This window comes from Glycine max, chromosome 18 (genome assembly GCF_000004515.6).
Source record: "Glycine max cultivar Williams 82 chromosome 18, Glycine_max_v4.0, whole genome shotgun sequence".
Classification (NCBI taxonomy): domain Eukaryota; kingdom Viridiplantae; phylum Streptophyta; class Magnoliopsida; order Fabales; family Fabaceae; genus Glycine; species Glycine max.
This window is the reverse complement of record NC_038254.2, coordinates 10,023,252-10,046,394: the sequence shown is the minus strand read 5'-3', so window position 1 is coordinate 10,046,394 and position 23,143 is coordinate 10,023,252. Positions and strand designations below refer to the sequence as shown.

At 32.4% G+C, this 23,143-nt stretch overlaps 1 protein-coding gene across 1 annotated transcript in view; it reads left to right on the top strand.

Moving 5' to 3' along the window:
- LOC100803433 (protein NRT1/ PTR FAMILY 7.2) overlaps positions 1–23,143 on the top strand; it is an 82,123-nt gene that overhangs the window by 29,401 nt on the left and 29,579 nt on the right.

The window sequence follows — 23,143 nt, the reverse complement described above, 5'->3', positions numbered from 1 at the left end:
AACTCATGTTTTTAACTCATGTTTTGTCTACCTGAAAATTTTTAACTCATGTTTTGTCTACCTGAAATTCTTGAACACATTGGAAGAGGTTCCTTTGCTTCAGCTCTACTTGTCATACACAGGCACGGAAACAAAAGGTGAGCCCACTCACTCTTATCGTGTCTCTCTCATGTTTCTTTATTCTCACTCACACTCATGAAAAACTTGCATATATATATATATATATATATATATATATATATATATATATATATATATATATATATATATATATATATATATATATAATTTTTTTTCATTATTATGTTGTTATTTTTTGTGTTTGTAAAATTAGGTATGTCCTTAAGAAGATACGTCTTGCCTGCCAAACTGACAGAACTCGTAGATCTGCTCACCAGGAGGTAATACTAACACTAACACCACCTTTTTATGTTTTATTCTTTATATTATTCACTATTGCATTTCATTTTTAATATTTGTTGCTTTATGTTTTAAAATGCGGAATGGGGTGCTTACTTTTTTTTTCTTTCTATGCTAACTAAGGGTGCATTTCATTATGTTGGTTAATTTATATATAAATAGGCACCGATGTATGAATATGTCTAGAAAATAAAGCTTTCTACATCGGTCGTAAAAGGAACGATGTAGAACATGTGATAAACAAAGTCATTTCTTTGAAGGAAGTGATGTAGAAATCATAACTTTCTACATCGGTCATAAAAGGACCGTCGTAGAACACATCATAAAAGAAGTCGTGTCTACAACACCACCGATGTAGAAAATCACGTGTTTCTAAGACGGTCCTTTTACGACCGTCGTAGAAATCTACCCTCTACAACGACACTCGTTTCAAAGACGGGCATCCACCCGTCTTTGAAATACGTTTTCCACCGATGTAAAATGAGATTTTTCTAGTAGTGTTTTCTTCCTTATCATGGAGATGTATGCTGTTAGTCTTAACTTTATTCAATTTAATTTATAGGAGTATACTTACTTGATAGAGTCTTATCTTTTCTTAGGTGCTAGAATTTCTTCCTAAACTGCTTGACACTTTGAAGGACGAGGGGTACTCTTTGACCAAATCTGAAGGGGTAGTGTTTCTTCCATGCTTAGTAGAGAAGGTTTGTATTAACAACTTTAATATTTGTGGTACCTGAGGATGTTGTTATTCCAGTGAATCTTTCTGATGGTGTAGGTGATTTCAGCAAATTTTTGGTTTACATAGGTTCTAGATTTGACTAGTGTACTTCCTTGGGTGTTACAGACGAGGTAGTCACAATTCATTTCTTATTTTAATGTTGCAGTTAAGGCATAACATTGAGAAAGTACGAGAAAAAATGAGGGAGCTGATAAAACAATTTGTTGCCATATACTCTGCGTGTAAATGTTTCCCTTATATATTAGAGGGTTTGCGCTCAAAGAATAACCAAACTCGAATTGAATGTGTCGATCTTGTTGGATTTATTATTGATCATCATGGTGCAGAGGTATTGTTACTAATGCTTTTTAATGATTTCTTTTTCCTATTCAGTATTTTCCTGTGATTCAATTAGGGTTTTCTGTTGACTCCGATTCAATTCGAATTTTTAAATTAGGGTTTATTTTCCTTTTTGTTTCTTTTGAGGGTGTAGATGTAAAATTTAAAGATTTATTTTTAAATAATATAAATGCCGTTTTTTAATATGCCTTGTTTTGAATTGTGATCCGATTGAAACGTCTTTTTGCGTCTTCTTTTGGTTTTCTGGTTTGTGACTGTGGAAATCGAATTGGCTGCTTGACCTATGATATCCCTTTGAGCTTTTTTCAATGATGACACAATTACTCATGGTATTGGCCTTGTTCCTCTTGTGTAGTATCTGCTAACAAAAGTGCTTGTTTATTATTTAATTTCCTGTTTATGAATGGTGGAATTTGGATTTGCGAAATGTGTATTCATGGTGGTTTATCAATTATGTGGAAGTGACAATGTCTACTCTAAGGAACTTGTATATAGTGTGTCTGAATTTTCATTATTATTTGTGCATAAGGGATTTTACGTCTACTTGCTCGTGTGTGCAGTGAAAATTATCAATTTTAGCTTGACCTGACCATTGTTGGTACTGGTTCTCTTTGTTTTGGGAGGATCGGGTGGTATGTTAATTTGTCAGGGTTGGTTGACTGTAAAGTTACGAAAATTCCATATGCATTGAGAAGAACACATTCTCTATTCAACTATTTGTGTTTCATATGAATCCTTCATATTTATGATATGTGCATAGCTATGTATACATTTGTTCAAGTATTCTAGTTGGTGTATGATTTTCAATCTCGTTGAGCAGGTTATTGTTGCATGGTTCTGTTATGAAAAGTTGGACTTGAAATGTTAAATGATTTTTTTCCACCAGTTTGTTGTTGGTATGTCAAATGTCTTTTCTCTTTTGAGGAATTTGGTTGGTTAATTTGTTAATTTTTAGTTGGGTGGTAGCAGTCTCGAATGCCTTTTATTTTTCCCTGTTTGAAATGTTGGTTCTATCATCTGCATCTTCCCGCGATACCCCCAATTCGGAGGTGTAAATTTCTGTTTAGATGACTAAATATTGTAGTATTCTCAGGATCATACAAGGAGAGCTAGCCTTACTTGGGCATTTTTGCTTATACAGCTTGGTACAAGATAACAGGCTCCTTTGTCGCGATTATTTGTGTATGCAGGTGATAGTGTGATATGAAAATAGGATATAAGATGCTTTAAAAAAAGAACAGCATATGTTGTATGCGGATAATTACTCTAGGATGTCACTCTCCCCTTAGCAGAGGAAAAGATGATGATAAATTGTATGGGATGTCATTCGATTAATAAAGGATGTAAGTCCTACTTGATGTGTGCATAAATGGTTTTGTGGGAAGGCTGCGCTATGATTGTTGAGATTTAAGAATTATAGTATGGAATTTTTTTATTGGTAATGAAAATAGAATAAAAGAAAGTAATTTTTGAGAAAAAGACTGAGTCAGTTAGTAGATGTCCGGATGTGCAAATTTGGAGAATTAAGTGCATATAATAAATTGTTCAATTTGTGGTTTACGATGTTTAATTATAAAAAAAATGTACGGATTTATTGCACAAAGATAACTTTCTAAAAGAGAATTATGTCATGTAATTGCACACTAAGATACTGTCCCTTATATTAAATTATGTACTAGTATTAAATAAGTGGCTCTGGTTTTGGATTGAGTTCTGATGTTGGTTCCTTTTCTACCAAGTATAAAGGTTGGCTTTCATGAATTCTTCTAGCTAGCCCCCATTTAAATTCATGCCACAGCTCTGTTTCGTTCATCTCCTCAGGAAATCTGGTGAAATAGAAGGAATGAACATCAGTTGCATCCCTCCGATTCATTCATCTCTTTTCAATCTTTTGGCCATACCCATTTTTGACGTGGTAAGAGTCGAATCTGCTACCATTAAGGTACTCAAATTTGTTTTGTTTATTTTTTTCTCTACATTTATTTTAACTCTTTTACTCTTTTTCTTATTTTGACAGCCATGATAAGGTAAACGAAAACCCCCTAGTTCATTGACACCCTGGTTCTTGTCTCTTTTAAGTCAAGGGCTAAGCTAGATAGATAGATGGTTAGCATCGTTTTTTTTATTTTTTTTTTAATGAAGCACTTTAAGAGTCATCTCTATTGACTAAATAGAAATTATCATAGAGTATCATAAATTTAACCTTTTCAGTTTATTATAAAGAGATAATATAATTTGTTAATGTTATATGTGACGTAAAAATTGTTAAGATTATGTAATGATTTATTCTTTCAACACTAAAGATAAAATATTTGCCTGAGTAAAAATTAAAACCTTAATTCTTAAGGAGCCATGATTTAAAAATGAGGTTAATAGCATATTTTTTTTAAATGCACTATTTATTCTTTCTTTTTTATAAATAATATGGGTTTTAGAAAGTAATTTTTTATGATGTTATTCAATTATAAAAATTATAATTAATAATAAGAAGTGTGTTAAAAGTAAAATGATATTTTTATAGAAGAAGTAAAAAATTAATACATGGATAGTGCAAACAATTTGTACACTATTGACTAAATAGAAATTATCATAGAGTATCATAAATTTATCAATTTTTATAATAATTATTTTTAAAATTAATCTTAATTACATGATTTTTGATTGATTATTAGTGCAAACCAATCCATAAAAATTAAACTCTATAAAAAAAATATTTTAATATATCATAATATTGTATATAATCAAATTTAAAAATATATAACATAAAAATTAAATTAAAATATATTTTATTATATATAATATCATTTTAAATATAATATCATATGTCTGATAAAATATTATTTATCAAATTAAAATTCATCATTAATACATAATTATTTAAAACTCCCACTCCTATATATTTAAGAATATAAAACACTGACTGAAATTGTAATAACCTAAAACATAACTTAAATTAGATTATAAAATACAACATATTTAATTTTTAAAACTCAAACCTATTATATTAAAATTAACCTGTGACCGGGTTAGTGGGATAGTACCCCTATATTCAACTATCCCAAAACTTTCAAGATTATTCTTGTACTTTAATTTGATTAATTGTTTGGCTGTGCCTTTTCTTATAACTTTTGCAAATTTAAAAGTATATGCAGGGAGACCTCTTTCCTGGATTCCTTATCCACGTACGCATGTGATAAGTGATCAAATAATTAACATGAATTTCAAGTCCTTTGCCAATCATTTTATTCCAAAGAGCAACACATATATATGTGTTTCTTTGTCCTTCTATGGTCACATGCCAACGACACAAATCCATATTTGTTCAAATTACGTATAATTTATTTAATTAAGTGATTATGGGTGTTAATTACGATAAACCGACAGAAAATATAGTAAGTAAAAATTAAAAACTAGTATCACTACGTATAATATTTTCTAGTCTGTGATGATTTTCTAGTGTTAATTACCAACAAGCATATGTGTGTTAATTACGTATAATATTTTCTAGTCTGTGATGATTTTTCAATGTAAAAATTGGATAATCTAGTATCACTACGGTTAAAGATAATGCATTATGCACCATCAGTTCAAGTTATTGAGAGGATAATTTTTTGTTTTCTAAGTGTACTGAAATTAAAAACTAGATTTTCTTGCCTTTGGTTTTATTGTGTTGTGCAGTTTGCTTGAATAGTGATGGTTTAACTTTCAACTTTCTATACTTGATCATATAACTATGGATCAGGTCATTCCTTCGATACTTGATCATATCAACTTTTTGTGTTAAAATGTAGGATTGAATTCATATATGTTGTTTTTGGATGGGTTTTGTGGCATTAGTGAAATGGGGTTTTGAACCTGTCAACTGCTTGACTAATGTCCTCTAAGAAGTCTGGATCGGTATTGGGTGCTACTCGTGAGTGTGCTCAAATTGAGAATGAAACTTGTATTGATTGTTTATTTGGTTTGGTTTAATTGTATTTTTCTCTATGAATAGGCCAATAAGGAGAATGATGAGGTTTATACACAGGTTACTTTGCTTCCCTGGGCTGAGGTTGGTTTTTTGTTATTATTCTGTTTTGGTGCATCTTTAGTTAATTTTGGTTTTTCCTTTAGAAGGATGACAATTTCTTATTACTTTGAGCATTGTTTGTAGTATTTAGAGGGAAAAGAGCTTGAGGAATTGGGAACAGATGAAGAGGGAAATGAAACCACACCTACAAAGTCAACCCCTCACATGTTTCGCAAAACTCTTACAGCCAGATACCAGCACTCATGGGGGGTTCTCTGTCCCTCGCAGAGTTTCTGAAGACTGTTTTCCTCGTTTGGTGTGACACCTCACATGTTCTAGTTTTGAATTTCTAGTAACATGAAATTGTTTAGGAGTTTTGAATTCATTGTCTCCCTAGGGGTGATAAATTTCTTTTTGTGCCCACTACAGGATTATAAGCAGCAAAGACCTTCTCAAGAGCTTGTTGCCAAAGATTTGCATGGTGTGGAGTGGAATTTTCGACATATTTACAGAGGTAATTGGAAAAAATAATTAAAAAACTGTGTGGCTGACTTCATAATCTTATATTGATATAAATGATATAAAAAGTCCTTGTGGTAATTTTTGTCAGGTCAGCCAAGGTGACATCTGCTCACTACTGGCTGGAGTATTTTTGTTAGCCAAAAGAATCTTGTTTCTGGAGATGCAGTTGTCTTTCTTAGGTGTATATATGTGTGTGTGTTCAAGTAGGATTTTGTTTTAAGAATATAATAAACATTAATAGTGTAAAGAATTGTTATACTGTCACAGTGTCACTTAATTTCAAACCGCCAGCCATGTACAGTATAAGTTTGTTTGATTTTCAAAATAACTACCTTAAAAGTCATACAAAAGGATGATTTTTTATTAACAATGTAAATTTTTTTACACTAACTATTCATATCTATTAAACTCTTGTTTTAATTGGTATTGATATGTATGTTCTTTCTATATTTTTTTAGCAATCAATGTTATTATGTTGTTCTTTTATTGAAATGAATAGTGTATACTCTTTATTGATTATTAATATTAAGGAAACTTCTTGTCATAGTGACTGAAATACCAATTAGCATGAGAAATCCGTAGGGGAAACAAAAAAAATACTTGTAGGCTGCTGGCATTTACAAAAATAGCATCTTAAATATGTCTTTTTTTTCGGTCTAAATGAGGGTCCACAAAGATGGGTCTAGGGGAATCCTTCTAGAGGCCACAAGAAGGGGTGGGACTGCATTGCTTAGTTTGAACCTATGCACTCTTCGAACTATTTAAGTAAAACTGAGTCTTTGATAATGTAGTAAAAATATGAAACTATTGTTTTTTTGTAGTGGAGCCTGGCCAATTGAAGAGGCAAACATCATCAATTCTTTGAAGTTGAATATATATATATATATATATTCCGATTGTAAGGCATTAATTAATCTTGAAATCCTTTTTTATTTGTAGGATTCTGCCATATTTATATTGCACCAGACATTCATTTTCTTGAGGTCATGCATGTTGTTTGACACTTGACAGTAGATATATATAGCCCCAATAGCACGCATGAAGCTTTAGTCATATTTGTTTGAAATTTTAAGGAAGTCAACTGTACCTTCTATGATCTTTAGGGTCTGCAGCGACATGATTATGATATATTAGTAAGCTTTTAGGCATATTTGTATGTGATTAATTAAATTACCTGCATAATTTAGTACTAGAATAATTTACTATTTGGAGAGACTTGGTAGTTACTCTTTGATCATGTTGGTTATGAAGCTCTCATGAATATGTAGCACTTGACTACTCATATTTGAGCTACTGAGCAATGTGTAACTGAGCGTCAAATTTGAAAAGAGTTTGAGAACTATTGGCATGTCATGTGCTGGTTCGTTCACTAGACATCCTATTTGAGATTGGTTATAAGAAGTAGAGATGGGTTAGGCTATATAAAACTAATGAAAGTTAAAGCTTACTTAGAAGATTAGAAAATAATTAAATCAAGCCTAGTTTTGTTTTAAGTATATTAATGCTTTAGTAGTTAGGCCAGTGCAATATACACCTGAATGATTAAAAATTAGTGTTTTTTTTCTAATGATTGGTGAGTTAATCTGTAGCATGCATTTTTTTCATCCATTTCATATGGTTTTGTAAGACTTTTTTATTCAAGCTAAAACACTCCTAATCCCTAAATCCTAATATTATGGTTCTTAATAAAGTTTTTCTTATAAAATAGGTCACCTAAGGTTGATAGTATGGATAGAAGAAGTGTGAATGTTGTTCAAACTGCTTTCGGCCTAAAAAGTGACGTTGAAGCAGAGAAAGGAAAAGAGGTGTGTCCTGACTCTTGATGCATGTCTATACAATCTAGCACCTGATATCTACGATTCTCATAAATTTTGAAACTACTGTTTTATTTTTACTGACCAAAATATGCTTTTTTTTCTTTGTATTTTAATCAGTTTCCGAGAAAAATAAATGAAAATTTTAATATAGCACTCCTATGATTATTTAACAAAAAAAGTGTTTAATTAGAATGTATTGATCTTTTATTTTTTTAGCTTAACCACTGTTGTAGTTAGTTAGTTTAAAGGTGGGTGCAACCACAATAAATAATTAATCATTTATTGTATAATATATTTAATAAATATAATATAATCAATTATTAATCTTTTAATTCACTGTCAAATCTTTATACATTTTTTTTAATTTGAATTATTAATCTTTACAAAAATTATGTATACAACTTTGAATAACTATTGAAGCTAGATTTTAAAGAATTTCATGTGTTAAATAAGTACTATTAAGCTAGATTGTTATCTCTGATCCTAGTCGTGGATGTATCCATGTGGTGATAGGGAACAAGCTTTGGCAAATTGCCCTAACCAGTGCACTTTTTAAAACTTATTCCCCAAATGGGGTCCTTTTGGAACTAATTCTGACATGGTGTTCTTTTTTACGTTATTTGCATGCATTTTTCATGCAAACCGCCATTGCCAATAACGATTTGGCTGCAGCACGACATGTGTCTGGGCAAACCGCCAACACTGTGGGCGACTTCACGTGGAAGGGCATCTTGCCACTTGCACTGGCGAGTTCATCACTGCTGCTGAAACCGCAGGTTTGACTGGCGAGTTTCGGAAATGGCAGGCCTAGGGTGCAGGACGTGCAGGTGCAAGTTGCTTTTTGACTTCTTGGGCTTAGGGGGAGTTGCCACTTGCTCTGGCAACTTAGGTAAAGGGAAATCGCCTATACGTTTGGCGATTTGGGCAAAATAAAGGGGACACGCCCCTTGGTTTGGCGATTTAGGCAGGCCCTTTATATACTCCTCCCAGATTCAGTGTTTTTAAAACTTGCCATTTCAGTTTTTTCGTAGCAGTTTCAGTGTTCTAGTGTTCTTGAGAAGTTACCGAAATCGTCCAAATTTGCCTCCTTGTTTAAATTTATCAGTCTTGAAAGTTTTAATGAAGGTTTGAAAGTCCCAATCAAGCAACTGCTGGCATCAAATATTTTGTTGAATTAATTTTCTTATAAATTAGTTTTATATGTCATATGCCTATTCGTTTGTGTTAAAAAATTGTGTATGGGTTTAAGTAAATTGATCAATATTGTGTATGTAAAATAAAATTATTTTTATCAATATTCTGTATGTTAAAAATTTGTGTATGGGTTCAAATAAATTAGTTTTATATGTCATATTGTGTATGGGTTCAACTATATGTAAAATAAAAAAATTTCTTTCATCATTTTTATTTCAAGAAAATATTTGGAGTGCGGAAAACATATTTTAACTTTTAACTGAATATTGTACTTTTTAATTAGGTTAGTGTTGATGCTTTGTTAGTGTGTCAAAAATTAATCAATATTATACTTTTAACTGTGTTTAAAATAAAAAAATGTGTAGCATCATATTTATTTGAAGTATTTTGAGTGTGAAAGTTTTTTTAAATATGAAGTTGTAGTAATTTTTTAATTAGATTAGGTTTATGTTTATGGTTTGTTGGTGTGTGTTAAAAAATTTTAAGCGTTCAAGTTGAATGGTGTTTAAAATAAATTTTTTTTGGCATTATATTTATTTATAGTAAGTATGTTAGTGCAGAAAAAAATTTCAATATGAAGTGTGATGTATTTTATTTTGTCTTTAAAATTACTATCTTGAAATTGTTCATTTTTTTAAGTGTGTCCCATGAAATTAATTTGAAGTTAATTAAATTTTTTTAAAAGAAAAATTGAATGTGAAGTTCCAATAAAGGGACTTTTTGTGATTACATTTTATTAGTTAGGATTTAAAGTTTTATAAAATCATTCGTGTTATTTAAGTGTGTTGATGTGAAATTTATTTAAAGTTAATAATTTTGATTAAATCTTGATTAGTTTAAAATTACTACATTGAAATCGTTAATGTTTTTAAAGTGTTTTAATGTGAAATTGATTTGAAGTTAAATTTATTTTTAAAATAAAGTTTTATTTTGAAGTTCCAACAAGGGCATTTTGTGATACCCATTTTATAATTTATTTGACGTGTTAAAATATTGTTTTTGTAGGTACACGATGAATTCGGTTATAACAGTGTTGTATTTCAATGGAAGGGTATATGAAGATAATGATGGTATAATATTTGAAGGCGGTAAAAAAGCGATTCAGATTAAACGTGGAATTAGTTTCAATGCTTTGAAGAAAAAAATTGGAGATAAGATAAAGTTACAAAATAATGAAATTATTTCTGCTATCAGTTGTAGATTTTTAGTGTCAGGAAAATATATTGCCTTGCAAATTTGTGACGATGAAGACGTTGAAACGATGCTAGAAAGTTTTAAACAACAAGAACAAATGTCAATTCTGGAATTGTACATAGAAAAGGATGTGGCTGGTGGATCAATGTTTCATTCTGCAAATTCGCTTATATCATGTGAAAATTATTTATCTAATGATGAGACACAACTGTCAACAAATATGAGCAATTTACATGTTGACGAAGATGATGATGATTATTATTATTTTGTGTCTAACTCATACGTTGAAGAGTCTTTAGACGAAGATGACAGTGTTGACGGTATATCTGATACAGATGATGAAGTCACCGACATGATTCAACCAGTAAGAATTGTTCACCCAGCAGAAGGTATAATTTGTTGTATAAAAAAATTAGACAATACATTTATTATTTGATGACAATTGTATTTAATGCTAAATAAGTATGATTTGAATTTTTATTTTGAACTATTAGGTGCACAAGGAATTGAAAATCCATTTTGGAATCATGCTTTGCATTATAACAATATCAACTGGAGTTATCCTGATGAGGAGGACATTTGCGGTTTGGAGATGCCGTTGACCTTTAATGTTGGCCAAGAATTATATGTTGGCATGGAATTTGATAGTAAAGATGAGGTCAAAAATGCAGTCAAAGAATATGTTATGAAGGTGCATCAAAGCTTCAAAGTTGTTGAAAGCAAATCGAACAAGTATGTGGTTTGTTGCTTGAATAAAAGTGCAGAGTGTCCTTGCCCTTTCTATATGAGGGCAATTTTATCTAAAAAAAACAGATACGTGGAAAGTCACACAATGGGGTGGACCACACACATGTCTGAATATGACCATGACACAAGATCACGAGAAACTTGATTCATATTTAATTGCCACTTGTGTAGTAGGTACATATTTATGTTCATATTATGTTAATTTTTTGTTAATTGTCATTTAAATTTTGTTATGTTATTGACAGACATGATCAGAGAAGATCCATCAATAAAAGTTTCTTTGATTCAAGAGAGGATTAACAGTGAATTTGCGTACAAGGTGTCGTACAAAAAAGCTTGGTTGGCGAAACAGAAAGCCATTGCAATTGAATATGGCGATTGGGATGAGTCATATGCGAAACTTTCGTCGTGGCTAACACACATGCAAAATCATTCTCTTGGATCATATTTTCAAATACTACATGACGATTTTATCGTTGGGAGTACGGATAGTCGCAAACACCATCAATTTCATAGAGTTTTTTGGACTTTTGGCCAATGTAAAGAGGCTTTCAAGTACTGTAAGCCAATCATACAAGTTGACGACACACATTTGTATGGCAAATACCGTGGGACCCTCTTAATAGCCACATCACAAGATGGAAATGGTGGTGTCTTTCCTCTAGCATTCGCGGTGGTCGAAGGTGAGACGTTGACAGTATGGTCATGGTTTTTGGCACACTTGCGTGAACACGTCACAGATAAAAATGGTATTTGTCTAATATCTGATCGACACGCGAGTATAAAGTCTGTTGTCGCTAACGAAGCATTTGGTTGGCAACCTCCCCACGGTTATCATGTCTACTGCGTGCGACACATAGCAAGCAACTTCAATCGGAAATTCAATAATGTCAAACAAAAAGAAATGTTGAAGAAAATGGGTAAGATTTCATATTTGATGGTCACGTTTATTTAACTTTCATATATACTTAAAATTGTTATTCATAACTAATTTTATGCAGCCTACACTCCTTGCAAGCACATTTTTTTATCAAAATCTAGAAAAATTTAGTCAACTGAGTCCAGCCATAGCAACATGGATTGATCGCATTTCAAAGGAAAAATGGACGATGGATTATGATAGAGAAGGACGTCGATATGGCCACATGACAACCAACCTCTCAGAATGTATCAATATGGTTTTGAAGGATTGTCGCAACATTCCCATAACAGCATTGGTCAAATCAACGTATAGTAGGTGTCGAAACTACTTTGTTGAGCATGGCCGCCAAGCCCAAAGACAGCTAAATGAAGGACAAGTATAATGTTCAAAGCTTGTTAAAGAACTTAGAAAAAATCAAGAACAAGTTTGTTCGCACACCGTTCGCGTGTATGACATCCACTCCACAAGGTTTGAAGTAGAGGAGACCTTCAATCCTATTATGCAACGTGACGGACAAAAGTGGGCAGTTAACTTGAATGGTCATTATTGTCAATGCGGAAGGTATTCTGCGCTTCATTATCCATGTTCACACATTATTGTAGCTTGTGGTTACGTGAGCATGAACTACTACCAATATATAGATGTTTTTTACACAAATGAGCGCATCTTAAAAGCTTACTCTGCACAATGGTGGCCTCTTGGGAATGAAGCGGATATTCCTTCCTCTAATGACGCATGGACACTTATCCCTGACCTAACTACAATTCGTGCGAAAGGTCGACCAAAATCAACAAAGATAAGGAATGAGATGGATTGGGTCGAACCATCTGAGCACCGACAACAATGTAGTATATGTGGAGCCAAAGGGCATAACAGGTGTCGCTGTTCAATGCAATATGAGCGTGGGAGTTGTTCAAATCATTGATTTATGTATGTTAGTCAAGTGACTTGCATTTGTTTCAATTCTCTTCAATGTATTGAATTTGTGGGGTTGAATGAATTCGTTAGTTAAAAACATTACATATTTTAGTTTGTATACATGACTTATTTGTGGGGTTCAATGAATTCGTTATTTAAAAACATAACAATACACCCTAACCTTAAACCCTAGCCCTAAACCATAAACCCATAACCCTTAACCATTAACCCCTAAACCCTAAGCACTAAACCATAAACCACTAACCCTAAGCCATAAACCATAAACCCTAAACCCCTAAACCTATAACCTTAAACCATAAACCCCTACCCATACCCCTAAACCATAAACCATAACACCTAAACCCTAAGCCCTAAACCCTAAGACATAAACCCTAAAACCATAACCCCTAAAACCCTACACCATAAAACCCTAAACCCTGAGCCCTAAACACTAAAACCTAAACCCTAACCCTAAGCCCTACACCATAAAACCCTAAACCCTAACAACCTAAACCCTAAACACTAAGCCATAAGCACTAAACCCTAAACCCTAAAAACCTAACCCTAAACCCTTAAACCATACACCCTAAACCCTAAGCTATTACCCATGACCCATATACCCTAAACCCTAATATGCTTTTTTTAAAAGTGTACATTGTTAGTTAGTACCAACAATTACATTCGTTAATATACTTTTTTTTTAACTGTACATCGTTAGTTAGTACCAATAGTTAGATGCGCGACATAAACTGTACACATTAGTAAGCCTTAATAAATATCATACCATACATTAAGTGTCAAATTCAAATCACAATCATACAACAACAAATTTAAGCAGAGACATTAAAATCATTCGTTATCATGTCGGTGGTGACGTGAGGATGTGCCACATGGTCGATCCCATCTTCGCACTTGACGATCAAGATTTCTTCTGCCACGATGCCTCCCCGCTTGTACTTCCTCAGCCTCAGCAAAAAACTCCTGACACAAATCAACACCTAATAAGTCACCCTTATCAGGTATTGCTCTGGGTATATTCCATTGTGAAGCTTATGGGGCGTCAGGTGTGGCCATTGGGGCATCATGTTGCTGTGTAGGAGTCATAGTCGGCCATGAAAAATGAGGATGTGTTTCTGCAACACCACCAAACGAATGTTCGCTTACAGACATATCAGTGTGATGACCTTCGAACGGATACTGATACATCTGTGAAGGATACTGAGAAAATGTTGGTGGCGTGTAATACATTCCATGGCCACGCTCCTCAATTTGCTGGTCATATTCTTGCGCTTCCACGGCCTCCCTTCGTCTGTCAAAACCGCGAGTTTCAACACTTGACTAAAGCATGTGAAACTGTTGCGGTGGAAATCGACGCTCTGATGCTAGACCATGTGCCACCGGCTCAGTAATTCTCTCTTGCTCTTCCGATAAAATTGTGATCTTCTCCATATAAGACACGAGATCATCAACTGTCCATGTGTTCCTCCCTTGCGGTGACACCATATACTGTAATGTCTCTGCAACTTCAGCCTGTAATTATTAGGGTCAGTAAATTAATGTCCATGCTTTAAAAAATAAATTGAAGTTAAAAATTGGAAAAAAAAATACCAATGTAGTTGTGTTTGCATTCTTTGGGTCGACAAACATCTTTGTTTTTCCCCTATACCACACCATGTAGGCGGAGTTAAAACTCAATAGGCCCTCATGTCGAGGATACACGTCGACCCTAAACTCAGCTCGATTGTTCCATTGACTGATCATTGGGGCCAACAGTTGGAACCAATTTTCAGATTGTTTTCCTTTCTGCGTTAGCCCATGGATATTTAATGGTTGCGAAGGACACTCGGGAATAGGTTGTTGCATTCCAAATTGTCGCAACACTCTATCGGGTTAGTGCCACTCTACAACATGGAAACAAATGGGTGGCACCACCGCGCACCACGCTACGCTACCAACCAAACAAATTGGAGGCAACGACGACATAACAGATGTTGTGTAAGACTCCCACAGAAACTGCATACAATAACAAAGTTGTTAATTTTCACTTAAACATGACATTGTATTTATTGTTTAACGAATAAATTATGATCTTTTTATCTCATGTCATTTCATGATATCCAACTTGCGACGAAATACAATCAGATCATCATTCCCAATATGCTGATTTCCATGTCGCAACCACCTAAAAAAAGTATGAAATCATCAGTGGACACGCGTTACATTATTAATTATTTTCAAATAAAATCTTATTTTTAAAACAACTAACCTGTGTCCGAGTGCTTATTTTCTATCACAGGAGGAGTCCTCTTTGGAGCCAAAGTCGTGCATTGTTCCCATGCCCACATTTGGATTAAGATGCATATACCTCCGATTGATTTAATTTTGTAATCGGTGGCGCTGCACATCTCTCTATATAAATAGGCAAGCACGGCAGGTCCCCATGCATACGTGCTGCACTGCTCAAAGTCCCGTAAAAATTGTAGGTAACGTAGGGAAACTTTGCTGCTGCTTTTGTCAACAAATAGGACTCCTCCTATGAATCTAAGGATCCATGCATGGGTAAACCTTTGTAATTGTTCTACGTTCCCGTCATGTTTATTGATGTGTGAAAAAATGATGAGTCAGCCAGCTTAATTTAACGACACTGCCTTGGAGTTCACCTTCCTGTGGTTTGACTCCCAATAATTCTTCACACAATTCAGCCCAATCAAGATTAGTTTGACCAATTAATGGTGCCCCGTCAACACGCAGACCTAATAATACTGAGACATCTTGAAGAGTAATCATACACTCTCCACATCTCATGTGAAACGTATGTGTTTTGGGCCTCCATCTTTCAATCAAAGCAGTAATTAATGAAGCATTTATTTTTAGGTAGTTCATCTTCATTATCCAATAAAAACCACATTGCCGAATGAGAGGAATAATTTCCTCTGGAATTTCTTCTTCCCCTTGATACGTGGAGACAACTCGTCTTATGTGTAATTTACGGCGGTCTTCTTCCCCATTCCAAACATGTTCTGAAACATGCTTAGCTTGCCTCCATAATACGTCTCCATCGATCGGGCCAGATTTAATTTTAATATTTGATGAAGATGACGACGAAGATGTCATTGATACTGCAAAATAAAATATAATACAATAAATTCACATAATAATTTATACATTAGTTATAAAGAAAAAAAAATTAACTACATTTACAATAAAATAATTAAATATATATCCCACATAATTTAAATTTTAATAAATAACAAAATATATAAAGAATTTATTTAAATATATAACACAAATTAAATATATAACATAATTGAAATATACAAATTTATTTAAATATATAAAGAATTATTTAAATCTATTCCATAAATAAATTAAATTACATGCAAAAAAATTTTTTAAAAATAACATCATATATATATTTATGGCCATAAATTTATATAATATATATATAAAATTAATACAAGGTATTATATAACTAACCTAGCATACCAAATTTAAATATTTGTAATTAAAACTAAACCTACACTAAATAATTTAAATTATCAAACTAAATCTAATTTACCATTTAAAACTAAAACTAAGTAAACACAAATTTTTATAAATAGCATAATTTATCATTTTTAACTAAAACTAAGTAAATATATAACGTAATATATAAATATATAAAGTAATATATATATTTAAATAAATAACATAGATTATCATTTAAAAATAAAACTAACTAAATATAAATATATAACGTAATATATATATTTACTAACAAAAGCTAAGTAAATATAAGTTTAAATATATAACATAGATTACCATTTAAAAATAAAACTAAGTAAATATAAATATATAACGTAATATATATATTTACCAACAAAAACTAAGTAAATATAAGTTTAAATATATAACATAAATATATATATATATATATATATATATATATATATTTAATGTAATGTAATATATAACGTAATATATATATATTTATCAACAAAAATTAATATAATATATATACAAAATTAATGTAATTTATCATGTAAAATTAAAACTAAACCTAATATCATATAAATCTCATATACAAAACTAATCTATCATAGAAAACTAATCTAACGTAATCCACCATAAAAAAATTATACAATGTATCATATAAACCTAAATTAGCATAGAAAATTTATATATATTTAACTAAAACTAAACCTACAACTAATCTAATCTAACGTAATCTACCATAAAAAATTTATACAATGTATCATATAAACCTAAATTAGCATAGAAAATTTAAATATATTTAACTAAACCTAAACCTAATATTATTTAAAACTAAAACTGAAAATAAATCTATTGTACAAATCTATAATTATCAAACTAAACTTAATTTATCATTTCTAACTAAAACTAACTTAAGATAGAAAACTAATAACATATATTACTAATTATCATCAGAATACAAATAAAATAAAAAAATTATTAAACAAACTTACTAAGTGAAAAAACTACAAATGGATTTGTTTTGGGGGAAAGCTTGCTCAAACACAAACACACCAACAACTTCCTTCTTCTTTCCTGTGTGGATGGTCTATGGCACACGAACACCAACAAGAGCTTCCTTCTTTTTTTCTGCGTTTTTTTCGCGTGAATGGTCTACGGGGGAAGGGGGGATTTAAGCAACTGAAATCTCTGCTGGGGCTAGCGATTTACCCATCTCAAGCAAATCGCCAGTTTGACTGGCGATTCCCTGGTCCTCGACGCGCTGCAGCTGCTCAGTCTGCACCCTCCCTCAGAAATGGCTTCTGCGTCCTGCACGTCTTGCACCCTAGGCCTACCATTTCCGAAACTCGCCAGTCAAACCTGCGGTTTCAGCAGCAGTGACGAACTCGTCAGTGCAAGTGGCGAGATGCCCTTCCACGTGAAGTCGCCAGCAGTGTTGGCGGTTTGCCCAGACATGTGTCGTGTTGCAGCCAAATTGCTATTGGCAATGGTGGTTTGCTTGGAAACTACATGCAAATCACGTAAAAAAGAACACCATGCCGGAATTAGTTCCAAAAGGACCCCATTCGGGGAATAAGTTTTAAAAAGTGCACTGGTTAGGGAAATTTGCCACAAGCTTTCGGGTCCAATTCCTAAAGCTCTCAAGGAAAAGACAGATTTGCAATTAAGGTTTTTAATACAATATTTCAAATTACCTGTAAGTTTGGTGGCGGTCACATTTTAAATGGTCTTACGCCATAAGTTTGGACTTATGAATTATTAGTATATTTTAAATAAAATATTTTATATTACTATTAATTAATAATTAATTTTTTAATTAATTTTTGTCAATAATTCCTACTACTATTATTATATATTCTTCTTTTCTATGTATCTATATAATCAAATAGTAATAAAAAGTATATCATTTTAAAATTTTTAATTTCATTCTTATCTTTTTTTAAGTATTTGTATTTTACGAAATTTTAAATTTTGAAATTACGAATTTTTTATCACTTTTTTTATTTGTTGTTTTATCGTGTTTTTTTGTTATTTCTTGTTATTATGTTAGCCGGCATACCTTTATTTTATTAGCAATTTTTTAAAAATATTATTTTTCAAATTATCATTAAATTTTAAAATAATAATATAACTTTGATTATGTTATCCCTTTGTGTGGTCTGCCTGAATTCTCTACTTGATTCACTACTTGAATTTTAAAATAATAATGTTATTGTTGTTTAGTGTTTGTGCTTTATGTGCCTGTTTGACGGTTTGATTCACTACTTGATTTGATCATTTTGACACCCCTAGTTTTCATGACCTGATGGACCATGACACATCACATTAGATAGGCCTTGATCTGCTAAAGTAAGGTTACTGTAGAGTGTTCCAAACTTCTATTACTTTTCTTTCATTACATTTTCTTGATTTGTTATTGACTGCTAGTGCCTGTATGCTTCAGAATTCTACTGTTTGAGCCATATACTAATTATATAAAATAAATCTAATTTTGCATGTTGTGACAGGGATGAAATTTTGTCAATTTTGGGCAGTTATATTGTCATATTTTTCCCTAGGAAATTAATAGAATAACTGTAATGTGAAAGATAATCTTACATCATGTATTGGACTATGGGGCGACTTATGTATAAGGTTGTCGTAGCTTGGAAGTTTCACTTAGCGTTATTTGTTACGTTAATTCCTCCGTCAAGCATTGCGAAAGTGGACATATTATATTATACTTACTATTGTCTATCTTTCGGACATAATGTACTTTATTACCATAGTGCCTCTTTATATTAAAGTATGTTTAAACTATTATAGGTTATGTTTCCAAAATGAATGTTCTATTTGTTTTCTTAGTTCTTATGGATACTTTTGCTAAATGATAAGTATCACTAATCTCATTCTTATGTTTTCTACAGGATCATTAGCTTCATATGTGATCGGCATATCTCGTGCACTTCACCACCTGGTATTGCCAAAGTAATTATGAAATTTATGTCCTTTTATTTTCTTTGCCTCTTTGTTATTCTTTCAATTAATTGACAAACAAAATGAGTATGATCTTCATTGTGTGCCCTGTATCTAAGCATTTGATCTCTATTTTATATATTAGTCTAATAGTTGCTTGATATTTATAATTCCTTAATTTGGATGTATCTAATTTTCATGTAGGTATGCAACTTTAAACCTAGATGAGGTGCAAGGGTTGCATGAAGTTAATGTAGAGGTTACCTCGTATTTTAATGGTCAATTACATGGAAATAGAATTTGGATTGGGTTAGTTTGGCTTTCTTTGACAGTTTAACTACTGGAAATCTGCATATTAAATGGATGTCAAATAATTTGTAATGACGGACAAAAGAGTTAATGAAAGATGTCTTGTTCCTTATTTAAAATCTACTGATTTTCATTTATTCTATACTTACTCTTGGTGTGTAAGTGGCAGTGTTGTTTTTGCAATTGGAGTCACTCTGATTTTTAGCCATTAGATGATATATGATACCCAGATGATTTTGAAAGGTGAGTGAATTGATATATATAATTATTGGTTTATTTTGCTATATGTTAAGGTTGATTGCTTTGACCTAGCCTATTTTGAACTTTACTTTGTCCACTTTCTTGTATTGTTTCATGCATGGAGTTTTTAAATTTTTACTTGTCATCAAACCCATAATTGTATTTTAATGTCTGATAATTTTAATATGTACTAAGTTGGATATCAATTTTAGTACCTGGATATCAATTTTAATGTCTGATAATTTGTCACTTTCAATGTCCTTTCTAAGATGATTATTACGAAATAACCGTCTTTGAAAGGTTTTCACTTTGACATTCAAATACGGTTACTACGAAATAACCGTCTTTGAAAGTTTATACTTTTGACATTGAAAGACAATTATTTCATAATAACCGTCTTTAAAAGTTTCTTCATTCTGACAGTTATTATGAAATAACCGTCTTTGAAAGGTTTCTTCGTTTGACATACAAAGATAGTTATTTTATAATAACCGTCTTTGAAAGGTTTTTGGTTTTCACATTTAAAAACGGTTATTACGAAATAAGCGTCCTTGAAAGGTTTCTTCATTTGACATTCAAAGACAGTTATTATAACCATCTTTGAAAGATTTTTGGTTTTCACATTTAAAGACAGTTATCACAAAATAACCATCTTTGAAAGGTTCATACATTCAAAGACGGTTATTATAATAACCGTCGTAAAAACCAATTTCGTTTTCACGACGTTTTAAAAAACGTTTTAAACAACGATGATTGATAATCATCGTTAAATACACTTATTAACCGTCGTAAAAAGCCTTTTTTTTAGTAGTGTAGTCAATTCAGTTGGGTAGAAATTTCCTTCTGTCACATTGTTGACCACTTCAGCATGATCTTCAACTTCACTAAGACCATCTTCAACTTCAGCATAATCATTATCCACATTAGTCAATTCAGTTGTTTAATTTTCTTTACATCAGATTAAAATTAAATTTTTTTTATTGAATCAGACATTGCATCAGAGTCATTAAGTTCTTTGTTTATATGAACAAGGACTTTAGGCAGATATTGACTAGGTAGATATTCTATAAGTGCTTTTAGAGTTGTTCACCAATCAGAATTGAAGTTTCACAAAGGTAGTACGAGTCAAAATTTAATATTGTGTAGAATACTGATCTAATTATAATTTGACTGCATCTAAGTTTCATCCAAACAATTTAAGAATCGAGAAAATGAACAAGATAAAACCATTGCGTACCGGCAAGTCTCAATGACACGGGGATCGAAGTCATCGAGGTCTTGGATCTGGATCTGGAGGACTTGGTCGTAGCAGGAGATGGATCTGTCAACCTAGTCGAGCATGGAGAAGGTGTCGTCGAGCTGCATGTAGCTGGAGAAGGCGGCGAGGGCGTGATCGGCGCCGCGTTCAATGTCGGGGACTTGGATAGAGTGTTTGAGGACGGGGACGGCTTCTTCGAAGCGTCCGAGGCTGCAGTAGATGGCGGCGAGGACGTGGAGGCTAATGGCGAGGTCGAGGTTGGGCTCTCCCTCGACGGCGCAGCGCTCGAAGGACTTGGAGGCCCTGATGGCGAAGTTGAGGGCCTTAGAAGGCCCATCGCCCGAGGCAATGGTGTCATGGGCCAACCTAAGAGAAGCGGAGGGGTTTCTAGAGTTTTCTTTTTAGAGGAGCGAGAAGGAGATGTGGTGGGTGGTTTTTTGGGGAATGGAGAAGGGGTTTTGTTGTTGCCTTCGAATCTTTGGGATTGGCTGGGTGAGGCCGTGGCTGCACACTGCTTGCTCTAACTAGAATGGCAAGGGAAGCTGTCATCAATGGAGAGGATGAGCAATGCAAGCTAGGGTTAGTATGTAATTAGTAAAGGAACGAAGGCGGGTTTTCTTGAAACCCGTAGTTGTTTAAGATTTTGATCATTACAGAAATGCCACGGTGTCATATTCTAAGACGGTTATTTATAACTGCCTTAGAATGTACGACGTAAAAACAAATTTTTGTTCCCCTAATTACAAAATTGTCACCGTGCCATATTCTAAAACGGTTCTCTAGAACCGTCGTAGATGGCGCGTCGTAAAAACAATGTTTTCAAGTAGTGTACATACACCTCTATCATGGATATAGTACACCATTCGTAATGGGTAATGCAATGGTCCATTCTATTGAGTGTAATTTTCCTAAAATAAACAAAGATTTTTTTCAGTGGTCCATTCTATTGGGTAATGCAGTATTTATATCTTACAACGGTTGAGATAGGTAAAAACAAATGGAGAAGTTAGTCAAAGACATGTTTGGTGAATATGAAAAAGAAAACGAAAAAGATGGATAAAAAGTGGTGTAAAATAGGATTTGTCTGCATGGTGGTAAACCCAAGTTCGACTGACAAAATACTCAAGGCCGAACAATTTGGTCTAGAGTAATCATCCTACACACAAATTATTTTTTATTTTAAATATCTTATTAATATCTCTTATTTTTCATAATAAATCTTATAATATTTATATATATTTTTTATTCTCTTTAGATGTTGGATAATCCAATAGGTGTCTATTAAATATTTTCTTTTAAGTTTATTCACTATAACAAGCTGATTGATAACTAAATAAAAAAATTATGTTTAACTTTTTTGTTTGACAATTTTTTTTACTTAGTTTTTTCAACTTAGATCTTATACGATCCCCATGGCAAATGGAATTAGTGCTATTCATATAAAGTTTTTATGGAGTTGGATTGTTGTCTCTTGAATTTGACACTTTTTGTATGATGAATTTTATTGTCTTAGCTACATGTTAGTTTGTTAGGTGGTAGTGATTAGATGATATTATTTAATTATGTTGTTCTACTCTCTTTAATTCTTTATTTAATGTTTCAAATCACTTAACAGTGAGAGATAAAATAGAACATAAAAAAGGAGTGATTCCAATGATGCACAATACATGATGGAATGGAAGAAAGGAAATATTCAATAACTCATCGGTTCAAAAAGAATATTGAGAGGTTGAGAAATGGAGAAAACTTTCAAACTTTAATTTAATCAAAATCTGCCTTAATTTTTGAGTAGTTCATACACTTTCTTTATATATAAGAAAAAAAATTGTAGAACCTAAATAAAAGGTAATAAAAAATTATCTATTCCTAATTAATATTACTTAATTAATCTATTGTTGTGGGGTTTGTTTGATGTTGCGTTATAATTACTAGTTGGGATCTTAATTTGGAACCATGGCGGTGCATGTAGCATTGTGATCTCATTATTTTTGTGAACTGAGGTTGTGTCGCTATCAATTGCATATGTTATGGTAATCATGATTTGAAAAATTGATGTATTGAAGTACTAATATTTAATATATCAACT